The sequence below is a fragment of the Ailuropoda melanoleuca genome, chromosome 4 (genome assembly GCF_002007445.2).
Source record: "Ailuropoda melanoleuca isolate Jingjing chromosome 4, ASM200744v2, whole genome shotgun sequence".
NCBI classification, from domain to species: domain Eukaryota; kingdom Metazoa; phylum Chordata; class Mammalia; order Carnivora; family Ursidae; genus Ailuropoda; species Ailuropoda melanoleuca.
Genome location: NC_048221.1, coordinates 79,203,102 through 79,213,019, shown reverse-complemented (window position 1 = coordinate 79,213,019; position 9,918 = coordinate 79,203,102). Strand labels below are relative to the sequence as shown.

The window sequence follows — 9,918 nt, the reverse complement described above, 5'->3', positions numbered from 1 at the left end:
AAATTGAAATGATTTTATACAAATATATATTGCAAAATGATCACCACAATAAGTCTATTAATATCTGTCACTGTTCATAGTTACAAAATTTTTTTCTTGTGATGAGAACTTTTGAGATCTGCTCTCTTAGCAATTTCAAATATGTAATACAGTGTTATTAACTATAGTCATGCTGGTGATACTTTTTTCTGTGCTATTTTTAATGAGTGAAACAAAACATCTAAAACTGCAGCTTCTGGAAGACCTATTTGTTCTTTCTGGTCTTATACTTCTCGAACTTGACCTTGGCCTCTTGTCAGGCCTTGCGTCTAGGAGCAGGGTCTCAGAAGACATCCTTGTTGATGACAGTTTTGTCCAAGGGGATATCCACAGAATACCTTGTGGGCATGAGTGATCATAGTTATAAACTTTTGCAGAGGGCTTGATCTTTGACCTCATGGTGATTTTCTTCTTACTCATGGCAGCTGTCACTTTGGCCAGGCTACTGGTCAATTCCAGCCACCAGAACATGGCTGTAAGGATGGTCTGGGGTACCGTCATCAATATCCTTCATGATGACTGCTTTGTGTCCAGAGTAGCATCCAGCCAGGACAAGCACCACCTTCCAGAGTTTCATGAACTTGCCCATCTTGATACCAGCCACTCAAGCCTACAGCAGAAATTTCTGGTGGTACGTTTAATGGCACAAGTCATGTCTCATTCAGAGTGCAGGAACAGAATGAAGAGTGGCTGTCCCATCCACTCCTTAGTCCTGGAATCATTCTAGCCCACCCCACCCCTGCGCTGTACTGCACTCCTCCGACACTGACCACCATGGCTGCCTGCTCTCCCTGGCTTCACACTGGCATTCTTGCTCCTCCCTTGATTTGCCAAACATGCTTCTTGGACTAACAATGGCTTTGTCCTTGACTTTACACCCTATTGACCTCTTTGGGTGTCGGGATCCAGTTTCCACTTCAGACCTAACTCAGACCCTGGTGCTCTTAGTTTCGTTCGCGGACCAGTGGCTTTTCCAGGTGCACTGATCCTGGCCACTTCAGCCACTTCAAAACACCAGGCGCTGCCAACCACACGTGGTGAGATGCACCTGCCAGCTGGAATCCGGGGCTTCCTCCAGAGACCCTCTTGCCCATCCTGACTTGCCTGGGCTACAAGCCCACTTCTGTTCATATCCACACCCTCAACTTAGCAACTTCAATTTCAGTGGCCTCTGGACTTCACACTGCATGTGTTCTTCCAGATACACAGACTCTGCATACCTCTGCAGACTTTGGCCTTGGACACCTTTGCGGCTCCCTGTGCCCTCTCAAGCCCTTTGCCTGCCCTGCCCCCAGTATCTGGCCCACTGCAAGGAGAAGTCACGGCGTCACCATCACCAGTGTGGGACTTCCACTGGCCCCTGAGGAGTGGGCATAAGCTGGTCAGGGGAATCATTTCCTGATAAACCATTTAGGGAGAAGAGCTTTTTGATTTCCTGAACTCTGCTGTGCAGGTCAGGAGACGATTCTCAGAGAGAGATAGAAAATGGGAAACGTCAATCTGCACATTTTATAAAGGAAAAGTGATTTAATCTCTCTTCCATCCTTCTACCAGATGGGATGAGTCCTGCTGGGAATGTGCTGCGAGGAAATGTTTATCAGGAAGAGAAGTAAAGGACTCAGGACTCTTGTTATCCATCTTCCATAAGCAGTCATTTCTTTTTTCTTTTTCTTTTCTTTTCTTTTTTTTTTTTTAGGGAGAAAAAAGTGTTGGCTTGAACTCCTCGTGCTTTCTTATGTAATAAAAAAGTCAAGCAAAGGGCATGTCTTGGTTCGGCTGGGACTCGGCAGACTGCCTGCATTATTACAGTGCTGGGAGTCTGAGGCTCTTTGCTCCTTGAGGATTATCATACAATTCCTCCCTCAGTGGTAAGCCTCTTTCCATGCAGAAGGGGCTCATCTCAGGACAGGCCATTATGATGCCGACTCCACTGGTGATGTTTAGCAAGTGTTGAATACATCTTAATGGTTTTATTGTATGAATTCTAAACTTAGGGGCAAGATTTCCAAAACCAGCGCTCTTTTGAGTTAACTTTGGTAAGTCCCTCACCCATCTAGGGCCCTTTGCTCATTTGTAAAATGATAAGGGTTGAACCCACGTAACATCAAAGATATCCTCCAGCTTTGAAATTCCCTAACTTTGTAGTAGACCCTAGGTGGCATCTAGGCACCAATTGGAAATCTATAACTCAGGTAAGATATTCTAGAATTGAATGTATTGGTATCCCTCAGCAATCATAGGAAACCATCTTTTTTTTTCAATAAATAACAAAGATTAAATGAGATAATGTATCCATGGGAAGAGCTAGCATAAAGGGGTACAATACATTTCAGTTAATGGGGCATTTCCTATACTAGCATTTCCCAAAATATCATTCTAGAAATGCTATTCTTTTACCTGGATTCACCAAGGCAGTTGTGTCTTAAAACTTCCTTTATAATTTTTTTTTATGCATTCAGGATCCAATCAAGAATCACATATTGCCTTTAGTTGTCGGCTCTCTTCAGTTATTCTTAGTCTAGAAGAGTCCCCTTTTCATTCTTCATAACATTGATAAATTTGGGGAGTCCAGGCTGGTTCTCTTGCAGAGCATCATACAAGCTGGATTTATGCGGTTGTTTCCTCATATTTAGATTCAGAACTAACATGTTTGGCAAGAAAACTACATAAGTGACGTTTGTACTGTGATTTTTTAAAACTATTTTTATTTTACCTTTCATCTGGAATCAAACCTGACAGAAATACAGAAGGTAGAAACAGAAGGTGCTCCCAGACGCCAACTCCCAGAAACAACCAGCATTTACATTTTAGTATATATGCCATCACATTTTTTTTTCTTTCACACAGAACAAAAATGGAATCCTTTTCTAAATCATTTTTTGTAACTGGCCCTTTTTCCTTTCGACTGCCTCTTGGAACACTCTACGTGAGGACCTGTGTCTCTACCTCATTCTTTTCTGTGGTTTGTTTGCAGTTGTCAGCTGTTGGGAACTATGATGCAATCATCATTCACATACATTTTTGTCTTTGTGTACTTCTGTGAGCTTTTCTATAGATTACATTCCCAGAAGTGAAGTTTCTGGATCAACTTTGACATTGCAAAACTCCCACCACCAAACACTGTATCAATTAACACACTCAATGAATATGTATGCAAGTAACTGTTTCCTCACATCTTCTCTTGGTTTTACCATCCCTCTTTTTTGCCAACTGAAAGTGAAAATTGCTATATCATCATCCCTAGAATTTTTAAAATATATATTATTTATTTATTTGTCAGAGAGAGAGAGAGAGCATGCACAAGCAGAGAGAGCAGCAGGCAGAGGGAGAGAGAGAAGCAGGCTCCCCACGGAGCAGGGAACCTGATGCTGGACTTGATCCTGGGACCCTGGGATCAAGACCTGAGCCGAAGGCAGATGCTAAACAGACTGAGCCACCCAGGAATTTTTAAACCATGAGCAAGGTTAAGTATATTTTTATATGTCTACTCCCTGGGTTTTTTGTTTGTTTGTTTTTCCTGAATTATTTGTGTGTATCCTTTGCCTACTTTCCACAGGATTGTTTATCTTTTTCTTACCGATTTGTAACACTCATTTTTATGTTAAATAAATCAGCCATTTCTTTTCTTTTTTTTAATTTATTTTTTTTAAAAGACTTTATTTATTAGAGAGAGAGAGAGAGCACAAGCAGGGGGAGGGGCAGAGGGAGCTAGAGAAGCAGACTCCCCACTGAGCAGGGAGCCTGATGTGGGGCTCGATCCCAAGATCCTGAAATCATGACCTGAGCCAAAGGCAGACACTTAACCGACTGAGCCGCTCAGGAGCCCCGTAGCCATTTGTTTTCTGCAGGTGTAATAGTTGTTTTGTCCCGTTAATTGAAGCACCTGAGTAGCGTCCTGTGAAACGTGTTCCAGAGATTACACATACCTGGAAAAAAAGCCACGTGTAGACCCTTCTCTTGGAACTTTCCATACAGGGAATAGGGACAGAGTGCCTACTTGATTCAAATCTCTATGTGTGAATAAAATACAAGTTATATGTCTATAACATGTACACTGGATACTGTATGTTTAATTGGAAAGTAGTTTTTTAAAAAAAATATTTTCTCTGTGCTAATTTTCTTTAAAAAAAAAAAAAAACTATGTTGAGATACTTCCAGATAAAATTCTTAAAATCCTGGGCTGTGGTGGGTTATAAGGTAGAAGCAGAAATTGTTCTGATGCTGGAAATAGGCTGCAGAAAATCAAATCCAGTGTTTACAGCTGGCAAAATCTTTTTTTTCCCCTCTGGCTAAACATAGTTTGGAAACCATCCCTCTGGAAAGTCTCAGGAAGCTCTGAGAAGAGCATCTTCAGAAGGTCGACTCTGTCCACTGAATTTTCTCCTACCTTGAGCTTCCGGGTTCAGCGCCGTGGCTGCTCTGTGGCAGCGTGCAGATCGCGTTGATACAGGCACCGCAGCCTAAGTTCAATCTTTAGAAATATTTCCAAACGGAAATGACTCGTGGGCCAAAGTTTTTTTGTTTTTGGTTTGCCTCACCTATCCCAATCAAGTTGGATTCTTTTTTTTTTTTTTCCACAATTGGGATTATGTCATTGCATTCTGTGGGGGCAAATTGGTCAATTTCAGAGACGCCTCCTATATTTGGTGATAGTGAATTATGTTCAGCTTTTTTACAACATTCTTCTTAATCATCTCTCCCTGGTAAGTGGACGTGCTGGCTGTGTGCCGGGTACAAAAATTAAAGATTAGTTAACTGGATGCAAGAGGTACATGGCCCCCAGCTCAATTTAGGACACATGATTAACTCTCTTACCACCCCTAAGGGCTACACTTATTCTGTGGCCAAAAAGGAACACAATTTTTTTTTCTTGTTCAATACTATTGACTCTTCCACAGAAAGAAACAGGAGAAAAAAATAATCTCCAATTTTTGATAATACCCCAGAGCTGAATTTGTCAGCAAACTGGAATACATTCAGTCTCCAATAATAAAGCATTTTCATATGTTGCTTAGAGGGAATTAGAATACATTTCCTAGGAATTTGATTTCACACATGTACATGATCCATGAGGACAAAAGTAAGATAGACACCCCAGCCCCCAACACAGCCAAGAAATCGGAAATAGAGAAATAAACATGTACAGCCAAAAAAATAGGAAATAGGGAAACAAATACACTTTCTGACTGCTAAACTCTGAGAGCAGCACATAACGGTACTGGGCACAGAAACACAAAACCTTCTTAAAGGGGCAGAAATCAATGATCTGAGCATAGGCCTTTAAGGCTAAGCTGCCACCTACTCAAGCATAAACTCATATTCAAAGAAAAAAATGCACATTACTTGCAAAAGGAAACATAGAAATGTTGCATGGCAGCTGTTTTGGTGGTTATATAATACAGATATATTAATTTTGTTTCATCATTGCTATTCTTTCCATCTGCCTTTTTTTCCCACAGGAGATACTCACTGGAACAAAAATACTTTTCCCTTTTATTTTTTTAAAGTGCTGTAATTCCTAACATAGTGGATCTGCTTCAGGCCCGTGGTGAAAAACACTCATCTGACTTGGTTGGGACAGACCCTCTTATACCTACTCGATTTATTGAGCTACAGCTGAAGTATTTTGATAAGAAAAAATAGGAAACAGCTCTACAAATAAACAAAGGTACGTTTACGGAGAAGTCGAAATTTTTTCTTCGTGAAAAATAAACCTTCAGTATCTCTTCTTTTGATCAGAGAAAAGCTCACATGGAATATGGTTTATTGCATTACTGATAAATTTATTTCAAAACTAGGTCTTTCGGATGAAACGTATTGACTATTGTATCCCTTGGTTCCACCCCTTAGCAACCAATGAACTGCGGCTTCATTAACAGAATGTTGAGAAAAATATTCCTGCTCCTTCACAGACACACCCATAACACGCTCACACAGTGGTCTCCCCACGCCCTGGACTTACACACTCATTCTGTGTACACAGCAAACAGCAGTCAAGTGCATGTTGCTTTGTGCCACAGGGATATTCATCCTAGCTGATCATCTGTAAGGGATATCATTTCTCTCCAAAAACTTTGAATGGCTAGAGGTTTTGATGGAATTTTGACCATCAGATTTGATGCTCCCCTGCTACCCCACCAGTTAGAGGAAGAACCCACCAACCAACCAAACACTGCACTCCTCATTCTTTGGATTTGAGTGATTATGCCATGATTACTTAATTTGTGTTTCATACTTTGCAGAGGAATTTAAATAGCTCAGATGTTTAACTCTTGCAAAAATGGTGACTAGTCACACACAGCAACTACTTCCTTTGAGAAATGTCACAAGGATGTTTACAACGTATTGCTCGGCGTGTTCAGCATAGCGTGCAAACCAGCGTAACATATTTACATCCTGTATCAAATATGAGCTTAAAAACAAAGGCACCACTCAGGCCCATCAGAGCAGGGACCCTCATTGGCAACACCATGGCGCTGCTTTCCCTCACTCTAACATTTCTCTATGTGTTAAAATCATTCCATTCCCATGCTGTAGGAGTGCATGCATGTGTCAGAACCACCAAACACAAACAAAAGGTGGTCAGGGCACCATGTCATGACTGTCTGTACAACTCAAAGCTGTTGACCATAAGGAGAAGGGAATTCCACCGCAAAGGCCTCACTGGAAACCACAGCCATGGGGATTTAGTGAACACTGCTCATGAGCCCTGGGGAAGAGCTGTGCAACCAGCCCTGAACCACAGTGATGCCAATAAACTTATGGAGTCAGTCCCTGATAGCACACCTGAAAGCACAGTAGAAACGCATTCAGGCTGAATAAATGGATTCTGAGATGAGAAGCACTTTAGAATAGGCTGGCCATTCCCCAGGACCCCCACCCTGACAAAAACCCTCCACGACTGCCGACTGCTGTCTGAAATTGCCTTATTTCTTTCATTTAGAGCTCTCTTAAGGCTTTCTTAGATGAAAATAATTTGAGAGAGAGGTATAATATTGTTCTTAGTATAATACCTTGGTATAATAGCTGTTCTTAGTAACTCATGCCTTAATGTGGGGAAGGAATAGAACGTTCCTAAGATAAAATGTGCTTCTAGAGCACAGGGACATAGGAAGAAACTCCTCGGGGAGAGGATGCTACAAAGGTGAGGAGTTGGGGTTCAATGCTGGATGTTTTGCTAATGGCCTCGCTGGCATGCTTCTTCAGTGTCGCTTTGGTGGAGAGCAGCAGTATTTCAGCTGCCTGTCGCCGACCCCTCACAAAGCTGAAGCAAATGGGGAGTGGGCTGCCTGAGTGCCAAGCAGAAGAAAGAGCAGCTGATCCACAGAGGCAGTGCTGTGTAGCAGAAAGAAATGGGGCTTGTGGTTGGAAAACCATTCGGTAGTTCTCTGTGGATTACAGGTCCTTTCTACGCAATCTAGTCCCCTCGGGTGGAGCATCAGCCTTCTCCAGATATTTACAAAATTAACATTTTAGGTTATTTCCCAAACCCCAGCCTGCCAATGCACAGGGCCGGAGAAACTTCCATTAAGCAAGAAATGGCAATCGGTGGATCTCAGGAGAAGAGCCAACATCCCTCCCCCATTCCTCCCTTGCTGCCACCGCTGTGTCTCTGCCCAGAGATTCAAGATTTGTTTTGCACCTTTCTGAGTGGATCTCAAAGGCCTTGACAGACAAGAATGAGGGTTATCCCAGGATAGGACTCTTAGTTTGTATTCATCAGATTACACTTGGCCAAAGCGACAGTCTCAGTTGGAAGCAGGAACAGGCTTCATGCTTCCTAAGAAGTCTGGTGGGGATTTTGAAATCACAGGATGAGACTGGAGTATGAGGCAAGTCTCAAAGTAACAAAAGTGTGGCAGAGGTGTGCCTCACTGTGACCTACACACTGCATGTGCTCTTTCCTTTATCCACCAGGCCAGGTGGTGGTCGTGGTGATAATGGGCAGTGGACGACAACAACCAGCATTTATACAGCATTTATGACATGCCAGACACTGTTCTAAAACCCTTACATACGTTAACTAATAACAACCCGGGAGACAGATACTATTAGCATCCTCCCATTTGACAGATGAGAAAACTGAGGCACAGAGAGATTAAGTAACTTGCCAAAGGGCACATAACAATAATAGAACTAACTACGGTTTATTTTTTTTACATGTTTTTAAAGATTTTATTTATTTACTTGAGAGAGAGAGATTGCAGAAGCAGGGGGAAGGGCAAAGGGAGAGGGAGAAGCAGGCTCCCCGCTGAGCAGGGAGCCCCATGTGGGGCTTGATGTGGGGCTTGATCCCGGGACCCTGGGATCATGACCTGAGCCGAAGGCAGATGCTCAACCAACTGAGCCACCCAGGAGCCCCAAAGTAACTACATCTTAAATTCTCAAAGTAACTGCTACTGTTATTGCCTTCATTTTGCAGATAAGGATACGGAGGCTCAGAAACCTGACCTAAGTTACCTAAGGTCACACAGCGTTGAACTGGTAATGTGGCCCACTCCTAACATTTAGGGGGCTTGCAGCAAGAGGACAAGTTGAGACCCATATTCCATGGCAAAAAACTATATATCAAGCTTACGGTTAAATAAAATATCTTCTCTTCTCCTGCTTTATAACAACCTGGAAGGCCAGATTCAAATTTAGAATTTTCAGACTCTTGATCTGAGCCAGAAAGAGGTAGTGCACAGTGAGTAATGTCCTAGTCCTTGGCCTGCTGCCCTTCCCGTCCCACCCCTGAAACTCATATACAGATACTCCGGCACACACTGTCCAGCCCTTGTCTCTGCTCTACGAACAGCTGCCCCTAAACCACCCTGAAATCTAGGGGATACATGCCCTTGGGAGGACACGCCAGGGAAGAAGCTTGCACGCCAGGGAAGAATCCTGCAAACAGGCTCGGGGCCCCTGGCACAAGGAACCCTCATGTCTCAGTACCTGGAGCGCGGTCTAGAGAAGGAGACACAGGCTCTAGAGGGCAAATTCCTCTGACCTAGTGGACTCTTGCCTCCACAGGGTGAAGCGTGCCATGAGGAGGGCCACAGTAGTGCCTTCTAGAGCTCATCGCCCAGGGCAGATGCCCCTCCTGTCCGGAGCTGAGAGAAGCACCAGTAATAGGACCAGGGCTTTAAACCTGTCTGCCTGACTCCCACATCCTTTCCCTACTGAACCACCATGAATGTCATTTCTCAGCGTCTGACTCCAGTTTTCGAGTCCCTAGGACTTGAAGTGGTAGAGAAACACCATGGGAAGGAGAGAACCCTAAGAGTGGGGGGCGCGGTGGGTGAAGGGAGGGAGCCTGAGAGATTTCCCCTCACCCGCTCTCACACTATTCCACAGGGTCCTGCTTCTGGCAGCCAGCTAGGGCTGCATAAACACTGCCCAGAGCAAATCCAAATCCTGACCACACCCTCTCCTTGTTTACGAACACAAAGCAGGGAGAGAATAGCAACAGCTTTGAAAATGATTCTTGCAAAAACTGTTAATTCTCTCTTAACCTGGAGGATAAGATTTCTGAAAAATTAACTAGCCTTAGGGAAAAGCCCTTTTTCTTCAGATTTTCGAGGATAGCCAAGGGGCCTGCCGTCCTAGCCAGTCCTGCTCCCGCAGTTACTTCCTGGCACCTGGCATGGGCTGTTTACATGGATTTAGGAAGGATCCTGTCAATCTGTCCAGGCTTCTAAATTTAGTTTCCATACATAAATGCAATTTCCTGTGTTAGCTATCATAATTGAAATTTTCCACAGGCTTAATTTTGTGTTGTTGATGCTCAGATGTCATCATTCCCGGTGCCATGCTTCCCTTTTTAAAGAACTACTTAACACCCCCACTAACCAGCAGCTCGCAAGCTCCGGCTGTATTCAGAGCTAAAATTCCAGCCAG

General features: G+C 43.4%; 1 pseudogene; it reads right to left on the bottom strand.

Moving 5' to 3' along the window:
• Positions 1-220: 220 nt before the first annotated feature.
• On the bottom strand, positions 221-628 carry LOC105242329 (annotated as a pseudogene).
• Between the last annotated feature and the right edge of the window lie 9,290 nt (positions 629-9,918).